The sequence below is a fragment of the Dromaius novaehollandiae genome, chromosome 4 (genome assembly GCF_036370855.1).
Source record: "Dromaius novaehollandiae isolate bDroNov1 chromosome 4, bDroNov1.hap1, whole genome shotgun sequence".
In the NCBI taxonomy this organism is placed as follows: Eukaryota; Metazoa; Chordata; class Aves; order Casuariiformes; family Dromaiidae; genus Dromaius; species Dromaius novaehollandiae.
The window spans coordinates 42,493,023-42,512,308 of NC_088101.1; the positions used below are offsets into that span (position 1 = coordinate 42,493,023).

The 19,286-nt window shown below is 36.6% G+C and overlaps 1 protein-coding gene and 1 long non-coding RNA gene across 3 annotated transcripts in view; one reads left to right on the forward strand and one right to left on the reverse strand.

The window, feature by feature from the left end:
* Positions 1-19,286, forward strand: part of TMEM144 (transmembrane protein 144) — an 85,348-nt gene that overhangs the window by 42,726 nt on the left and 23,336 nt on the right. The window lies entirely within an intron of this gene.
* LOC112995306 (uncharacterized) overlaps positions 15,591-19,286 on the reverse strand; it is a 32,528-nt gene continuing 28,832 nt past the window's right edge. Inside the window, exon 3 of one of the 2 annotated variants that reach the window (XR_003262166.2) lies at positions 15,591-18,509. This is a non-coding gene — a long non-coding RNA (uncharacterized LOC112995306). Of the gene's footprint in view, positions 18,510-18,555; positions 18,757-19,286 lie in introns of those variants that run through there. The other variant, XR_010389001.1, reaches the window with a different exon arrangement.

Genomic DNA, 19,286 nt, shown 5'->3' on the forward strand with positions numbered 1-19,286 from the left:
GGTGTGTACTAATTGTGTATTTACTAACTTAAAAGTAGCGTTCCACAGTCCTCAGCTAGAAGCTGCTCTAGCATTGTGTGGCTATGTAGGGAAAAATCTTGATTGCACTGAAGTTAATAACAACTCATTTCAGTGGTTTTGACAGATTTTGATTCAGGATAAAAAGAAAATTTTGGTCTGGAAAAGCTTGTTGTAAGAGAAGGGAGCTATTCTGTAGAGTGTTTAGAGAGGTTTTTGTGAATCTCCTTTGTTGCTGTTTGTACAATCTGGGATAATTTAGAGGACAGCCAATTGCCATGTTTAATCTAAGAGAGAGCCCACCTAGTTTGAGCTATACAGTCTTGTCAAAGTGAAAGCTGATAAGCAATACATTTGAAGTAATGCATAAAATTAATACTGGATAAAAAATTTTGAATGAATATGAAAATTTAAAACTTATATTTACATACTTTAAAGACAACTTATTCTTATCTGAATATTGGATTTATGATTATTAAATTACCTAAAAAAGACTGAGCCTTGGTAGTTGTTGGAGTGGAACGTTTCTTAAGGTTTTTTAGACAGTTGCTATTGAAATACTGGTACCAACGCAGCCACATAAACATTGGCTGTAAAGGTAGTCGTAAGCCTCCTCTTCTATTATTTAATTTTAGCACAGAGCTCGATTTTTTCAATAATGTCGATGTTGCCCACCCAGATGACAAGTCAACTATTTCCTTTGCAAAATTGCTTTCATTCTGTTGCTCCTTCTGCTATTGACTGAGCAAACAAGCTTATCTTGTTTATATAGAACGAAGGTGCATTCTGTTCTGTTGGCTACCAAGATAAATACAGTACAGAAGAATCCTTCAGAGTGTCCCCACTTTGGATGAAAGCCCAGGAATATGGGACCTGATCTTCCAGAGTTCTGATCAGTTCTCAGCCTCTGTGGTACTTAAAAGGCAAGTTACCATTCCAAACGAAAGTTATTACTGAAAGACCACTGTTTAGTGACTAAGGGGGGGGGGGGGAAACAAACAACCCCCCCCTCCAAATTTGCCGGAATATTGGCTTGGATTAAATTGTTGTCCTGCTATAAGGAGATTGTAATTCAACCTTAAATGTTCATTCTGGACTCAAACACATTTCAGATAATATTTATATCTATAAATATATATATATAAAAATCTGACATCAAGATTTTTTTTTTATCCTTTCTAAACTCTTGATAACATTTCAAACAGGAGACTTTGTGATACTATCTGAATAAAAATAATTACACTTTCTGCATTACCAAGTCCTAGTATTAATATGACTGTAAGAGTTCCTAGCCAAAAGCAATCTGATAACATCCTGCTATCTTGCAGAGCTGTTTATACACCTTCTCTTTCTGATACTAAATGTTTTAATACAGATTTATTCATTAATGTTAGCAAATGAAGTTTAAAAAGACGTGTGTTCAGAATAGAGCCTCATTCCCTCCCTGACATTTCCTGATGTGAGAGTTTAGTTCCATAGACAACATAAAAATGCACTCTTACTGTATGAATCGCTAAAGAAAAAGGAAGTAGAAAAAGTAAATCATTTGTCTTTAAATATGACTTTGTAAAGCAGTACAGAAAGGTATTATTATTTGAGAGCTCTGGATTGTTCGGGACATATTTAATAATGGAACATTTTTAATTACTAATCACAGCCTTTCTGACCAGTCTCAAGTGATTCAAATTGCTCCTACCAGAAGTATACACGAGAGAGTACTTCAAATTTCTAAGGGTATACTGCAGATTTATCCAAGTGTTTCTTGAAATGCCATCTTGTCCTTTTGCAAGATAAGTGTACTAAACTATTCTCTTGCTAACAAAATATTACTTGGTAGCGCATACACCTCCTCCCTGTTAGGTTCCCTTTAGATAAAGGCTGTGTTACCCTTAACCTCACCTGACAGTGTGCTGTCCTTGTATTGCAGTTAACAAGAGGGTCTCTGCAGAATTGCAAGTGGTGAATTCTACAAAAAGAGAAAGAAGAATCACTGAGATCTTTTCTACTCCCAGAATTTCATTCGGAGTCTTGGTGCAGAAATAAGTCTGAAGTGTTTTCTTACCAATGACCAATGGATATTCTAAAATAATTGTAGAAACTTGATGGTCTCTTGGAGTTCTCTGGGCTAGATCTTGCTTTGCTATAGCCAATAGCAAAAAGAAACTCCCATAGATTTCAGTAATGGAAGTTGATGGATTTTAACTTCAGTAAAAATGCACCTTTAACTCAACTTACTCCAGAAGTCAATAAAGATGCATAGCTTACTTTAGATAATTGAAGAACTATGTCATACTTTAACCAGGGCTTATCTTGAACCTGACCTCAATCATAATTTTAATCTGATTTATTCTAGTTCAGAAGTTGTATAACTCCCTGAGCTGTGTGCAGTGACTCTTTACCTTTCCTAGGTCAGGTTAGCACATGTTTCTTTCAAGCTTCTCCAGGACGAATGCTGGTTTCCAGATCTTTGATTACTGTTGAAAAGAGGGGGGGAAACCCCAAGGGCTATGCAATGAATGGAGGTCTGGTATGCTAGTTAAATTTCAACTTTTTAGTTTAATGATCCATAAATTAAAGACTATGTCAGTCTTAGTGTATGTTACCTATTGCAGTACCCATAATAGTATCAGAAAAGTAAACAAAGTTCATCAGCTGTTTTTGCATCCACTTCTTGCTTACTTTTAGCTGTCAGCTTTCCACTACATTATGGAATACTAGTGAGAAGCACTTTGTACACATCCTTTATGCTTCTGTTAGATGAGTCACACACTAGCGATGCTTTCCTAGCAAGTTCTGGCATTCCATAAAGGAAACTAGAGAGATGCAAATTACAAAAAAAGCATGTATAGTGAGAAAATAAATTCTTAATCAGCAGTGTTATACATCAAAAAAACATTTCTTAAGCTAGAAATCAAAAGTAGTTAGTTCAGGCCATACAGGTACTCAGCTAAAGCATTGCAGTTCCCACCTTAGGCTAAATGTGAGCATTATTCAAGAACACAATGTTTAATCAGGATCTAAGCATTAATATAAGACAACAAAAGGCTTTCTTGTTTAAAGAAATATAATTAAACTTTTCAGATAAATAAATTGAATGGATCCACATCTGAGCTAGGCTGCTGGGTTCTGTGTCTTACCTAATGCTGGCACTGATCCACTGCTAGGGCTATTTACACCATTTTCAAATTCCAAGTAATACTATAAGGGAACAAGTGTTTTACAAGATCGTTTCCAGAGAAAACATATCTTCCTCACTGCCAAAAGAAACACCAGCAAAGTAGGATAAAAATGTATTAGTCAGATTCTTAAAGGATACTAAATGCTTCAGTCTTTTCTTCCTTTTTTGTGTGACACCAGTGAAGATGTCTACTTCAAGATATGATCAGCTGAACACAGGTCTCAGTTTTGCTACAGGATTAGATTACTGATTGCTTTTCTGTGTTTAGGACTAAATGGGGCTATTATTTAGACATTGTCTGAGAAAATACTGAAGATGAGAAGACATTTAAAAAAAATTTGTGTTTACCTAGTAAAAAGTATGTTGATGGTAACTTGAACTATTGAATGTATTAGTTTAGATCTTTCTTCTGGCACATTCAAGTTCGTCATTTCTGCTTCAAGAGAAGATAAATACCACTGGTTGTTATCATAGAAAAGAGACTATTGGTGGCAGTCATTACCCATTAAAGCTAACCTGTATGACTTATGAAGGCAAGGAGTGTTTGTTTTCAGGATGTTCAGTACCAAGTGTGATAAGAGCTGGAGGGAATAGACAATCCATTTTATGTGTAATTTGATAAGGCTTGCAGTAGCAGTGAATAATGCAATGTGAGCGTCATGCATCTTTTCCCCTGGGGCAAGAAGAACATGGAGTTAAGTGTTTTGTGCCTAGGAGTTTTGGTTTTGTTTATTTTTGAGGGGGGCAAGGTTTTCCTTTACCGTCTTTCTCTTGCCCTTTAACTTTTTGTGACATCTTATATCCAGTTATACATGCACATCTTTCCTCCTGAATGGCTAAAACCCTCCTAGCCTCTTCCTTTTCAATTAGTCCTACTGTACTGTTGTGCAAGTGTGTTGGAGTAAGCAGGTCAAAGAAATGAGCCTTGCCCTTGGAACAAATATCGATAAAACATGATGCATCTTTCATTTGCAGAGGAGATAATTCCTTCTTTAAAATTCCTGAAATTACATCTCTTATTCTCTCATCATTGTGACTTCTTCAGTGCTTTGCATGGAGCTTTTATTTTTTCCATTTTCTAGAAGCGTTGATTGGCATATACTTTTCTTGGAATGTTCATTTGTCCACTTTCTCCATATTTGTTTGTGATTTCCTCTAGCATTGCTAAGATAGAAATCTGAGTGCTTACATAAATGAAGCTGAGTGTAATTTCAGACTATATCACCCAAGAAACTGTAAAGCAATAAATATGCAAATGAATTAAAATAATTCATCATAAAATATCCCATTTTAAATAGATCTGTAGCTAGTACAAAATTAAGACTGCTGTAAAAAAAAAAGCACTGATTTTTTTGCCTTGGAAATTTCTTTTATTTCTTTTATTTTTTGTTACATAATTTGTCCTTTTCATAGTATATGTAATCCTGTAGCTATTACTTAATTCTAAGGAATTTCTGTGAACTAGGAAATTTCTAATGTGAATTATAAGCAGCTCCATCCGTGTATACATAGTATGATAATACCATTTGGAAGGGACTTAGTCTCCTAGGACATACTCCAGGAGGACTTTAAAGAACGAGAGAGGAGTTGTTGGTCAAGAAGGCCTGATCTCCAAGTGTGGAAGCAACATAATAATGTCTTAGTTTGATATTAAGCTTCAAATTAAACCAAGAATGATAGGACTCTCCCTAACAAATGGACCTTACATCGCAGCTTGGTCAGAGAATCGGTGGGACAGCAGCTAGACCTTGACAGCTATATTCCCCATACGGCACAGTACAATACAGGTATTGAAAAAAGCTAGAGACAGTGCAGACTCTTTTTCCCCACAGCCCACCAAACTGAGTTGACCAATGGAAAAAAATCCTTGAATTCTCTTTGATGTTGCAGCTTGCTAAAATAGTCATTTTTGGTATAGCAGAATTCTCCATTATTTGAAAGAAAAGCACATTCCTTTATGGTGTTTTTAGGGTCTGCCTGCAGTAGGATTGATTTCTAGTTCAATTAAGGAGTGAACCAAATATCCCCATTGTCTCTGCTGACAACACAGATTAGTCTTGAAGCATGCACACTAGATTTCTTTTGGAGTATACCTAATGAAAGTCGATCCATGGGACCAGGCTTGAGTTGGTCTGAAGAAAACTCTGCTCCTGAAACGCATGCAGCATGTATTTTGGCTCTGATTCACAGGCTGTTCTGTTCCACAGATCTGCTCTTACCAAGGGTTGCACTGCTTGCTAATGTAGAGATAGTCTTAATCTTGTGAGAAGCTGAGCTCATATTTGACCAATTGCTTTGGCACTTCCCAGATATTTTAATGTCAGGATAACCCTTTGAAGAAACTCCTGTTCTTGATAGTGATGGCAGCACTGTGCTGAAACCTTTTGTCAGGAATACACGAAGGTGGAGAGTGAAAAAGACTCCTGATGCCTTTTCTCTCACTCTTGGCAATGGAGAAGCATAGTTGATTTCCATATTTTTTTACATTCAAATAGCAAAAATTGTAATTATAATCACAGCTATCAATGTGTCAGCATTATTTAAAGTAAGCATTTTTATCTATAGCAGGAAATTCTCAAGAACATAAATTTATGTTTAATAAAATGAACTAAGAGCAATAAAATATAAATAATGGTCCAGATTCTTAGTATAAAGCAACATAGCTTTATTATTCTCAACAGTAGTAGACCAGTCAATACCACCTGACCCCATAGTACAAGATCTAAGATGTAGGTTGAGAGTAAATTTTGGCTCATGTTGCATCAGAGTTTTAAAGGATGTGTTTTCTAATGTGAGAAAAGAATGTGAGTGCTTTAAACAGCTGTTAATATGTACCTTTAATGAAAGGAAAACATTGTTGTCTTTGACTGAGATTTCTGAGTGATACTGTGCCTAAATAACTACGCAGGGGAAAAAAACATCCAAATTATTGGAAATCCTGTTTTCTACTAGGTTTTCTTACTGCTTGTTAATCTGATGAGAAATGGTAAACTATAATATGCTAGACTGATCCTGATTCCTGCATTCTGTGGAGGTCAACAAAAAAATATGCAGCATTGTTGGTCCCAAGGGTTTGGCTGCAGAAGATAAATTTATTTGTGCAGAAAAACTACAGCAGTAAAATACAACTCTTTTGAAGGAGACTTGCAGTACTTGGAAACTAGCTTGAAGTTTGTCTTTCTTCGTGCTCTGGAGTTATGTAATTTTGCTCTTTGCAAGTAAATGTTCATCTTTTAGTAGATAAATAACAGACCACCTGCAAGATTCTCATAGGAAACAAATTAAAGCTTTATTTTCTTTTCTTTGATCTCAGGGCTAGCTTAAGGCTGCTCTGATCTCAGCCCAGCTCAGTTCATTTGATAGCTAGCTTCAGTGAGCCCATTCTAAAACTGAGGACGGCCACAATTCAGCGATACAGTCGCATCGAAGTATCTCTGTATGCCTGAACTGGAAGTTCGCGGCACAGCGCTGACTGTGCTGCCTGCCTCCTTCCTTGGGAGTCTCCTAAACTGTGGGAAAGCCCAACAAATGGAATAAGCAATCTTCTGTTTTCCATCTGCCAATATACAGATAAACAATTAGTTGCTGGAGAAAAAGCTAGATTGTGATCTGAAATATATGCTGTGGAGAAGTGCTTTGCAGTCTACGAACCATTTCAAAGGCATCTGTGAAACTACTTGATGGTAGTAGTAAGTTTGCTATAAATGATTTACACCTTCCCTAGTTAGCATTCCACAAATCAAAAACTGTTGGACACTTCCAAGGAGAGATTTTTTGTGATGAAGGTAAGGGGCAGTCTGTAGGAAATGTTGAGGCCCTAGGTCAAAAGAGATATTGCTCTGCAGTGCTTCACTGTTGCTGACATCTGATTTGTGCTGTATTTACACAAATAGATGCACTGTTTTGAAGAGCTATGGCAGAACAGTTTGAAAAAATTGGCCTGAAAGTTTGAGAATATTGCAAATAGTCATCTCTTGAGTAATAACAGAAAAAAAATAGAATAAAGCAATGAGCAATATATTTTCTCTAGGCTGTTCTTTATTTATTCCCTCCCCTCTAAGCAGAAGCAAATCATTTATGTCTCTAGAGCTCTGAAACGTTAGTCACTTGCAAGAAAATAGGGATATGAAGAATAGTTAAGTAAAAAGAGCTAAATATGTCAAATGCCTAGAGATAAAGCAAAATAACATAGCAAATGCTTCTGTGTTTCTCAGATTGCTGGGTATTGTGTCTTGGTGCAGACAGCTAAGTGTATTAATTTAAATAATACGTTACCTTTTGCATAAGGGAATTGTCACTGGATGCAAAGAAAAAATCACTTCAGAAGTGATAAAAGAATATGGTCCGTTTTCAGCTTTTAACTGTGCCATTATAGTACAGCAGATAGTAAGTTGCTTTCCTATCTGAAAGCGCACCCCTGTGCATACCCAGAAATAGGCAAACATGGGCTAAATTCTTTTCAGAACTGCCAAGCTGCGAGAGTAAGTTCTGCATGAGGGAACACTCAGCAGCTTAATGGTAGCTATATCCAGGGCTGCTTATACCACCCCACTCCCTGCCATCTCACTAGGCTAGGAACAATAATTGGATCATTACAGGTACAAATCTGTCTTCAAAGATACCATTTCTCTCCATAAAAGCCTTGTCTGGGTCTTTGCCTCAGCATTAAATGAAATGGCTTTCAAAACTTTGCTCAGAAATCCTTTGATTTGCATATGGACACTGTAAGCATATTGGCTGGAGACATTCACAACATAGTATTTCAGCTGTAGCTTGGGGGCAGGGGAAAAATGATTAATTTTTCAAGGTTTATAATAAAATGTGAATTACTCTTAAATTTCTCTTTTCAGTGGATTAGTGTAGTTCTGACTTTCAATATGCACTTGTTGATTTTGAGAAGTGTGGGGATGTCTTAATTTCTTATACTATTTTTTTTAACTACTTTCTCTCTCCTAGTTTGTTTTGTGCTGTTCCCAGTCTTCAGGACTAACAGCTAAGCCTCTCCTATACCCCAAAAGTATGAAAATTCAGAGGAGCTGGTTTGCAGAAGTGTAGATATGACCTCTGTGTTCTTCTGCTATTTTTTATCACTTTATAATCTACAATTAAATTATTGGAAGAGACTTCTGGTAAATACAAATTTAAAGCAAGACCTTTTAAGTCATGTTCTGATTACACACTATCATATACTTGGTAAGTCATGTTCCTGTTGTACATTGTAGTCTGCTTTGCATTCACTTGATTCCTTCAGACCAGTTTACGTTCCCGGAATCCAAGCCAATCCCAAGATAATGAGAAAGAGAATGTTTTTTGGCTGATGGCCACTACATAGTTGACAATGAAGCCATTTAAACAGAAAGAGTTTTTTCCACATAGTACATTTTGTGATGGAAACCAGATTTATTGCTTAAATGACCTGACCCTTTTCACAGTTGGGTCCAATTTGGTTAATTTTGTGAAGGATTTTGCATCTTAGGGCAGCATGTCCTGTTGACACAGTAAATCATCTGTCCTACATTTTAGATATACCAGAGCAACATTTAATGAAAATGCATGCATTCTGTATAATGTAACAACAGAACTGAGGCCAGTCCTGGCTCCCAGGGAAATTATCTACGTTAACCAAAAGTTATTTTCTCTCTACGCTGCATAACTGTTTCTTTTATTAAACTTATTAAAGCCATTTTAAGCGTTGATGTTCTGCAGCTTTTTGGCTGATGTTTTCATCAGACATTATTCATCCTCCTAAGGCATAGGTTCTTTTTTCAGAGTAAATACTGACACTACTTAGTAATTTATTCCTATTTTAAATTAAGTGCATTTAAAATGTGTCAAATTGACAGACCTGGAAACGATCGTCTTCTATTCACTTTATCCACAGAGCAGAAACAGCACAAACTCTAGTAGTGCAAGCTTATCTTTATTACCCTGAGCTAGCACCTGTTAAGTGAGAGGGTGGTTCATTCCTTATATTTGCTGAGTCTTCCTCGCATCCTCCTCATTTGGAGTCTTAACCAACGTGCCTCTCCTGTTAGTGTCAGTTTAATGACATTTTGCTCTGAATATTCCTACACCTGTTCTGGTTCTGAGAAATTATCAGAGGGTTTGGGTTTAGTACAGGTAAGAAATTAATCCTGGAGGGCTATTTCTTTCATTTTCCTGTGAGCAAGCATGAGAAAGAGGATAGCAGGGAACTGATTTCGGACAAATTGATGTCCTCCATCAGAGAAGGCTATCAACCATGAGGATCAAGAGTTTTGGCAGCAGTATGAATAAAGTCCCTAAAATTACTTCACTGACAAGAACTGGCTCAGCCCTGCTTAAAATAGGACAATATGCCCCTAAATTTTAAGATCATCTTATGAAACACAGCAAGATAGTCTTCATTTTAAAGCCACCAAATACTGTTTTTTGCTTTGGAGATATGTATAACATATCTATTTCTTTTGCTTTTTGTGAGGACTTGCAAATCTTTACAAAAACAGAGATTTGCATATTTTACAAACACATTTGTTTCTTCAGGCCAAAGGACAATATTTTTGATGGCATAACTCAAATGTGCAGCATAGGATTATGACTGCTGAAAGAAATAGGATTCAAATTGCCAAAGACTGCCTGTTTAAGTGAATGTAATACAGTGGTCCTATGGTTAGAGGTTACATTTTCCTTTTTTGAGCCAAAACTAGCTATATGCTTGTTCGTTACCTCTTTTACAATTACAGATAATAAGCAATAGTTAAAATGGGCAGCTATAGTACTGTACCCACATTTCTTAGGACATTAGACACTTTTCAGATAATGTCTGTAGGATAGATCTCATAGCAGGACTTCATTTCTCTTTGAAGCACTGTTAGTAATAAAGCAACTTCATATGTTTAGAGTGGCATTTCCCACTGCCCTATTGTCACAGGCAACAATGTCATATTATCACTTCCAGAAATATAACAAGTATATCTTGACTGTAATTAGGTTTCTCATCTCCACTATTTCTAAGTAAGTAGAGGGTTCAACAACCTTTTTTCTATGATGGTTAGTGAATTTCTTCTCATCTGTCCCAAAATTGTATCTGACCACCATATGCTCATTTGTTCTTAAGCCAATTCGGTCTTATAGCTCTTCCCTTCTCTGATTTTTAAGCCACTAGAGATGTCTACAGGAATTAAGCTTAATTCCCCTTTGGCCTTCATTTTTTCTATGCTAAATTATCCAATTTCTTTTCTGTCCTATTATATGGATAGACTGTATATCCCTTTTATTAACTGTCTTAATAGCCCTTCTCTGCTTGTACTGACATTGCTTTAAAAATGGTTGCTCAGAAAAATAGATGAAATTTCAGATTAATATTTTTCATTTCATGTTTACAATAGAAGGGAATACTTGATGGGTTGTGTGAACTGAGAAGTGTACAGCAAGCAGATTAACAAGCTGCTTAATGTCCTAAATTACACTCATTAATTTGAACAAGGTGTCAGATCTGAAGGAAGTTGAGAGATGGGGTCTCTCTCTAGAAGCTGAGTAGGAAAAAAAAAACAAACCCAGACTAGTAATGCTTCAGTTATTTTGTTCTTCTAAGGATGTAACTCAACAGGGCTGTGGAGTTTCTTTTACAATATGATCATTGAAATAAGCTGCTATGGCTGGGGTCAGTCTGAGAGGAAGGTAGATAAGCAATCTGAAATGAAGACTGAAAATTTGATTTGAGGTTTTTCTGGAGCTATAGTCTTGAGCTATGACTCCAGAAAAGATTGAGCTCTTAGTGTCAGAAGTGAAAGAGTGACTCTGGAAGGATGATTAAGACACAGAAGGGCAAACATGACTGAACAAAATATCTGTTTGATATTCAACATTTTTAAAAATGGAAAGTATAGTTAATATATCTTGGGGGATGACTGGTGAAGAAGAGAACTGAAACCAAATGGGAATAGTAAATTTGGTCTTGTTTGTTAATAAGTCAAAATGTGCTGTAAATATTTTTCCTCAGGAATAACTCCTAAAAGAACCAGAATATGTTTGATTAGTTCTAGTCTTAGTCTCTGATGTCATGGCCAAATTCTAACTCAGGCCATTAGCATCTATGTTTTCCATAGAACTTACATTAGAAGCAGCAATACGTCTCAATTTGTCTTAAACCCTGTTGAAATCTGCAATATTTCATGCCAAAGATGCATCATGGTTATATCTGATGATGTAAGTAATAAATGCTTTTTTATGATGCAGAAGAGTTCCTTGGAAGGACAGGTGTTACATAAAATGTAAAATGGTATTTTTTCATCCTCAGGAATAAAAAGAAAAGCTTCTTTTATCAATTGGTATGTATAAATATTGCTTAGTCTACCCATAATTATTGGTATGTGATAAATCTCATCATGCTGTAGACCTAGCCTGAAAGTTCAGTGGCTGTTTGCGTTTCCCTCATCTATTTTGGTTAGTATGCCTATTAATCAAAATATGTCACAGAGATTTTTTTGTAGTTGAAGTGCCTAATTTTCTTTATTGCCACAGCCAGTGCTTGTAAAATTAAGTTTTTGCCTATTTCAGGTTGGATCTAGAGTTTCAATAGACAGAAAACCAAGTTTTGCTTATTTGTTTTTTCTCAATATTAAGGATAACTTCAACAGGAGACAGCATTCACACATCTCTTCAGAGGAAACGCTGTCTGTGTAAAGTGGCTGGTAATGCTGAAGTAAATTCACAATTATTCACTGTCCATTTAGAAAAATGAGACCAAGTTACGCTTGTTCTTTAATAAGGCAAACTAGCTTAGCTGGGCCTTTGTCTTGACTTAGCTCCCCTCCGTTGCTCTACGAGAGTGTTTCTGGGAACGGTAAAGAATTGTGAGCTATATGGAGTTCCCAGAAACAATTTCTCAGTTCTCAAAAGTGATGATAGAAATCAGGGCAAATAGCAGGAGGTAAATTTAACAGTGGCTAAACTTCCCGTCCTCCCACCCGCCAAGGTCTTCAGATTTGAATGTTTTTGTGGCACCAAAATTCTGCGTGTGGCCTGGACTTCTGCAAATGCGTGTCTTTGATGGGTACAACACGACATTTCCTCACTCCCGGTGTGGGAGCTTGAGAGCACATTACAGCAGTGCCAGTACAAAAAAGCATCTCTGTATACCAGAAAAGAAACAGACTAAATGAAAGTGGAGCTCAGAAGTTTTGTCAGATGAATTCTGGCAGCCATTAAACCTGCCAGCAAGACGTGTGGGGATCTGTGTAATGCAAGCTCTTACCTCCGGCAGCCGTGGATGCAGAGCACACGAGAGGCGTTTGAACATCTCTGCGCCTGACAGTTTCTTGTTTCCTGCAGCTCCAATTGCTGTAGCAGTAAAAAAAAAACCAAAACCACGTGCGTGTTAATAAAGGTTGTTCGTGTTGAGTGGCTTTGTGGAAGAGGCCCCATGCGTGTTTTCTGATGCTTACCTTTTAAGATAGCATTGGCTGCTGATTGTTCCCTTTCCCTGTCTGCACTGTTGTTTGTGATCTGAGCGCGTTAACAGCCCTCCAGCATTTGACCTTTTCTCCTCTTTATTTCTGAAGAGCTAACAACAAATACTTCTTCTGCCATCTAAATAATTGCTTTCCATGCCTCTGTCTTCTTTTTTCCAAAGAAAATAAACTTTTTTCTTGTTTAATAAACCTCTCATCATTCTCACCGTCGTCCTTCTGGACTCTGCAGTACTTATCTTTAAGAATGGATTTCAAACTGAATGTCATCTTGGCCCAGTGAGATCCCACCAGTGCCATCTAGAATAAAATAATAACCCCTTTGCCTTATGCTTATTAATATATCCTAGAATGTCATATTGACATATGCTTTTTCTGCAACAGTATCAGCTGGTTGACTCATTGGATATTTGGGTTCACTATGATACAAATTGTTTTCTGCTTCTAGCTTTTGTCAGTGCTTTTGTCTCCTCCTTAAGTGTAGGGTTTTTTTCTCTGTTGGCTTCCACTTTTTATCTCTGGACCATCTCTCCAAGTTATCAGCATCATGTTAAACCTCTTCTTTAAAATTACAAACTCTTCCAACTGTTTGTTTGCTTGTTCTGTAAATGTGCATCTCTTTCATTATTTAAATACTAAATAATCATAGACAGGTGAACCAACCTCCTTCTCACATGAGACATGTGAGGGCAAACCATGCTCTTGTTTTTCATGAGGATGAGTCATACACAGTAACTTTGTCCAAATCTTTCTACTTACTTGTGAGAACATCATGGAGACTTGTATAAAGTCTTGCTACAGTCATCATATGGCTGCAGTTGCATTAGTCATGGTGAAGTGAAAAAGTGAAACTTTTTACTTGGTCCCCTTCTCTGGCAGGAAGTAGAAAGTATGAGACTTCATTAAGATATAAAAGTTACAGAAATGGGAAAAAAATTCAGGGGTAACAGTTAACTGGTGATTTTTTTTTTTAATGATAATTTAAGCTTTTTCCTATAAGCTTGATGGTCAATATTTACACTTCGAACTGCAATCATACTGAAGCTTTGCCTAACAAATCTTGATATTATTAGTATTTTTTTTTAAGAATCAGTGTTTATGATATTTCAAGTAATAAAGAATTCATTGAACAAAATCAGGATATTTGGATAACTTGCTCTTTATGCAAACCTACTAGTAGTTTGGTATTAGGTATCTCCTATTGTCTTTTAGAAGTGCCAATAAAGTCTGTGAATAATAAGGCATATGGACATCCTTACATCAGAGAAGTTGCAACAAGCTACGCTTTCTTGTTCTGTGTGTAGGGATTGCTTTATCAGGAATTCCTCTTGATTAGTTTACTTGTTTCCCAGTGCTTTACTGAGAACTCTTACCTGAGTAGATTCCTACTACTTTGGGGGTTATTAATAATAGAAGTGAACTAATTGAGCTTATTTTGCAGCTGAGATTGGTAGGAAGCATGAGAATTGTGAAAGAAAAACTCTTTTCGCTTTGATCAAAATCTGTTTCAGGCACTCTATTCTCAGCTGGGTCTTAAGGAGTAATCCAGTCGTAAAACAGCATGCTCTTGTGTGATGCAGTTTTCAGTTACTAAGGCTTCTGTGAAGCCTGCGTAGAACCAACATTGTTGGAGTACTGTCAGCTGGAAAACTCTAGTCCATCAGATGTACTTTGAAGGCAATATTCTTCTGGTCCAACAGACAAAATAAAGAATTTTCAGTACAGTGATGAATGATGTTAGCATAGCCATCTGTATGTCTTCCATTTATGTAAAATTCCTATTATTTTTCTGTAGAAATTTTTATCAAATTAGCTGTAATTTTGAGACCTTAGCAGAAGGAAAAATGTTGTGCCTTTATGGATTCTATCATTCTGGCATGATATTGACTGAATTGAACAGTTCAAGCCTCTGTTTGACCAAGGAGGAACATGCTTAATCATGTTGAATTACAAAACTGTGATTATTTGATTAATTCAAAATACTCATTCACAGCTACTCAAAATTCTTCAGGTAAAAATGTAACGAGCTTTTTTTCCAACTCATTTTTCTAAAAAGGGAAGAAGAAAAGTTTAAACACTTTAAACATCGCTTCCTTTTCTGCTTTAAGTGGAAGTTTAATAAGATTCCTTTTCCTGGAAATTGTTTTCCTCCCCCAATTAAACTAACAATCAAGAGCTGAAGCTGTATTAATCCATCTCATTTGCTGATCATCAATCACCAATGCGTAATTTTTTCTGAAGCTGCTTGCTTCTTTTCTAGATTTCACATACAGTATGCTGAATTCAATAATAAAGTAAGCCCAGGCAATTCAGTTTGCTCTTATCAATTTCGTGTGATTGGTGATTTAATAAGAAAACAAACACTATCAGAATTCTTGAATTTAATATCCCAGCGTGAAAACTTAACATTTTTTAGTGGATTAATTAAAGTGCACAGTGTGTTTTCTTGTACTTTGTCAAACATTATTCAGACCAACAGCACTGAATTTTCAAGAAACTTAAACCACAGAGTGCTGTCATCTGCTTTGTTTCAAAACGGCTTAGTGGGTTTTTGACAGAGAGGAGATTTTCCTGGAATAAATGCATATGCATTTCTAGAATGCTTCACCCTGTGGATGCTTAGTTTGAACTCCGTTATGGTCAATGGCAGCAGTTTTCCATTATCTTAGAGCTTGGATCTTGCCACTTCTCTGTTTTTGGGGGGGGGGGGGGGGGATTTGTTTTGTCTTGGGGAGGGGTTGTCGTCGTCCGTCAGTCCTGTCCCACGCCCCGCCAAGAATGGTCATGTGTTTGTATGAGTCAGTGTCTCGCTTTTTTGTGAATTGTGTTAGGATTCTCCTGCATATCTACACATGACATAGTTCATTTGCTGAAGCCTGAAAATGTCATTCTTGAATCGATTGCCTATTTTGTGTCGCAAGATAAAACACGGAATTTCCTTCTGCTGGAAAATAAGTAGCTCTTTTTATTGTGATTAACTGGTGGCAATAGAGTTGCTACAGAATGTTATGCACTGTTAAATAACACAATGTTTTTATTACAGGTATTAGCATAACTACCCCAAAAGCAATGTGATACATAGTTCCATTTGTATAGCTCCCTCTCAGTCTTCGAAATGAGGCCTCTGGAAGTACAGTGGTGTTTTTGGTTTAATTCATCAATTATCCAAGGATCTGAAAGAGTTTGCTGAAAAAAGCATCTCCAAAAGTATTTGTTATTCCAAGCAAATCACACTCTGTGCAGCTCATGTTTTGACATGACATAGGGTCAACAACCAGATCAGTATATTGTACAAAGATGAAAATCTTGTGAAGCAATTGTTTAATAAATGGTGTGGCTCAAGAAGGACAGTTTGATCCCTAGCTGTGCAGGAGGGCAATGTTCTTTCCAATAAAACTAATAAAAATAGCAAAGAGCTAGACTGCAGTGATACGTGCATTACAAAATCAGTGTCAGGCAAGCACATGCTGTTGTTAAAAGTGGCTAGCCAATTTCTACAGCAGCAAGGAGAGTCAGCTGCTCTAGTACAGCGAAGCTGTCCTTGCTCGTTTATTACAGACTTGTTAATTGGCCTTAGAACCTCTTTGTATGCACAGATTAATCTATGTATTTTAGCAATTTGTCTGAGGTGGCTTTTGCATATCAAATGTGACAGCCGTAATTTAATACACAAAGACTAATACCAGTCCAAAGTAAAGGCACAGATTTACTGGGAACTTATCTTAAGTTTCTGTGGAGAAACTGTGGAGTATCTTAAATCTTGGAGAAGATTGTGGTCAACTTCTTTTCCTTTTACCATGACATACACAGCATATTTGGATTTGGGAGGTGTTTGTCTTCCTTTGCTCTCCCTTCCATTTGTTGGTCTGGGCATATTTTGGCTGATATTTATTTGGACTCATTTTTCAACAGTAGGAAGTGATCTGAATTGCTTTCTCCAGACTTGGATTTCCACCTCTTTCAACTGGAAATCCCACAAAGCAATCGTATATGTTATTATGAGAAATGCATTCTGTGTTTCACATGCTGTATTTTCTATATAATGAGAAAATGCTGTGTGCTGCCTGTACGCCTGCTACACACATCTTGTAGTCAATAATTATTTTCTCTTGTCATAAAAAAGGTTGTAAAGTGTTTTTAAGTGTTTTTTTTTTAACATAGATCTCAGATTAATTTGAAGATCACAGATCTGAAGAGAACTGTGTTAGGTTTTTTTCACGCTAGCCAATTTCTTCCATGTTGTGAGGAAAGAGTTCCCAAGCAATTTCTTGGGGGGGTGAAGAGGGAGAGGGAATCTCTAATGTCATGTGGTGCAGAGAATTGTCTCAAGAAATTACATTCCTTTCCCAAGCTTCTTCATGCTTATGAGGTTGCACAAATTGCTCTGTTTTTTAGAACAGGTCAGCCTGTTTCTTGGAGTGCAGCTTTCTTGCTGGGTGGATTGGCATAAGGAAAATGAAACCATGATCTTGATTCATCCCTATTTTGTTTAGGACTGAAATCCATTTGTCCTTTACATGTATATCACAAGAATGTGGCGTTTTCCTCTCACATTTCCCATTTCTGATGGTTCAGTTCCAATCTGTCCTGAAACAATTTATGATCTCAAATCTTTTATGTTTCTTAATGTTCCTACAGCTTTTTCTCCTTGATATTGATGTGTGTAGCGTAAGCGGTCTGTGTACTTAGCTGATATTTATCACTGATACTTAGTGAGATTTGCGTATTGCTTTGCACAGCTGATCGCTTTAAAGACTAGTCTAGAATAGCTTCGTATTTTTGTATTATCTGCTTGAGACTTTTCAAAGTGAAAATTTTCACTTTGAAAGCAGTCACGGTAGTCTCTTCTCTCTGTGTTTTATTATTTATTTTTCTCTGAACAGTAACTGAATCCTGAAGTGACATTTTTCTTTCCTTGTGTCTCCAGCTCTCTTTAGATTTCATTCGTCTCCTCAAAAGAAGCATTTATATGTGTGTATATATGCATTGGAAAGACAGGGGTACACCCAAAAGTTCCTTAGAGTCTGAATAGCCAAAAGATAACTAGAGGAGGAGACGAGGAGACAAAAAGTCTCTTTTCCCGGTCAGAACTCTCACTAAGGTTATGGGATTGAAGTCTGCTTTGGCTCTGACTGAAGAAGCTGATTTAATACTGGCACTCAATGTGCTTTAAAAAAAAAAAAAATTAAACCAACCCTTTGGGTCTCATGGGCCATTCTCTCCTGCCTCGGTACTCTGCAACACCACAAGTTCAGCTGGGATAAAATCTGACAGAAGCCTTGAGGCTATATATGTTGACTACAGGAAGAATAGTGACTTATTAGGCTGTGACTTTCTGGGTTTTGTGGGTTTTCCTTCCCCACACTAGTAACTATTTTAGACTTTTGTTTTACAGATACAACTCTTTTTCTAGCTCAGCCATGCTGCAGCAGCAATTATTTTAAAGCAAGGGACCTCTAGCTTGTTGACTCTTTTTTTTTTCCTTCTTAATCATGGATCTTGTAAATTTCGAGTGAAAATTGTGAAATGTAAAATGAAGATAGAAACGAGAAATGATTTTTTAAAAAATGCAGGCTTGTTACAATTAAAACAAATTTCTGTTTATAACTGTCTGTTGTGAAAATATGCCTTATTCTTTCATTCCCTCCGTAAGCATTTGTGACCAACGCATTCAGAGTATCTCAAGAAGTAGACTCTGCAGTCCACAACTGACAGGTGTTCTCTTTGTCCTGTGTCCAAGGAAATACCACTGTTTTCTAAAAACAGATTAGGCTGGACAGGTTTCCCTAATCGCGGCGCTTCTATTGTTCACATGTATCCTTTTTACAAATGCCAAGATCCAGTGACCTTTCTCTTTCTGTGGTCTGAAAGAGATGTGACAGCAAATGGTTGACTCAATATATAGTAATAAATAATGCATTTAATAATATAACAGTTTCATAACCTCAATCAGAATTGATAAAATTCATACAGTTTTTTTTAACTGACAAACCCTGCATGTTAACTTTTCAGTCATTTTTATGACATCACAGTGTAATTTGATTTTATTGCATGTTTAAATTGATTTTACAGTGAATTATCTTAGAAGGGAAAAGCAGCAGTTATGAGTCCCTGCAGAAGAAAATGAAAAGAGATATTAAAATCATGTCTACAGCCTTTTAATGAAGAGATATAAATGTGCTAATCACTCTAGTTTCAAAACCATCAAAACAAAGGCACGTCAAGTAGCAGAAGTTTATAAGGCCTAGATAAAAATCCCTTTCAAATATTCTGTTAATCTAAGTATATAAATTTACATTCCTAAGTGGACTTAGATATGCACAAGGAAGATAAATTCAGCTCTGGCTTATTATGATAAAATGTTGTGGCACATCTATTAATAGTAAGTAATTTCAATATCTGTTTATCTAAAGTCAATACCCAAATGAGTCAACTTTAAAACAACACTCTTAACAGGGTCAGGAGCTCGGTGGTGTCGGTATGGAGGATCATATTCCTCTTGACAATAATAAAAAGTACTGAGTAGTTCATAGCATTTGAATGTGGCTATTGCCACACTAGCTACTGTTTCTGCACTTCTTTTTCTAATGCTGCTTGAATATGCTTAACCGTTTCTATCTTTTGACTGCTCCATTATATAT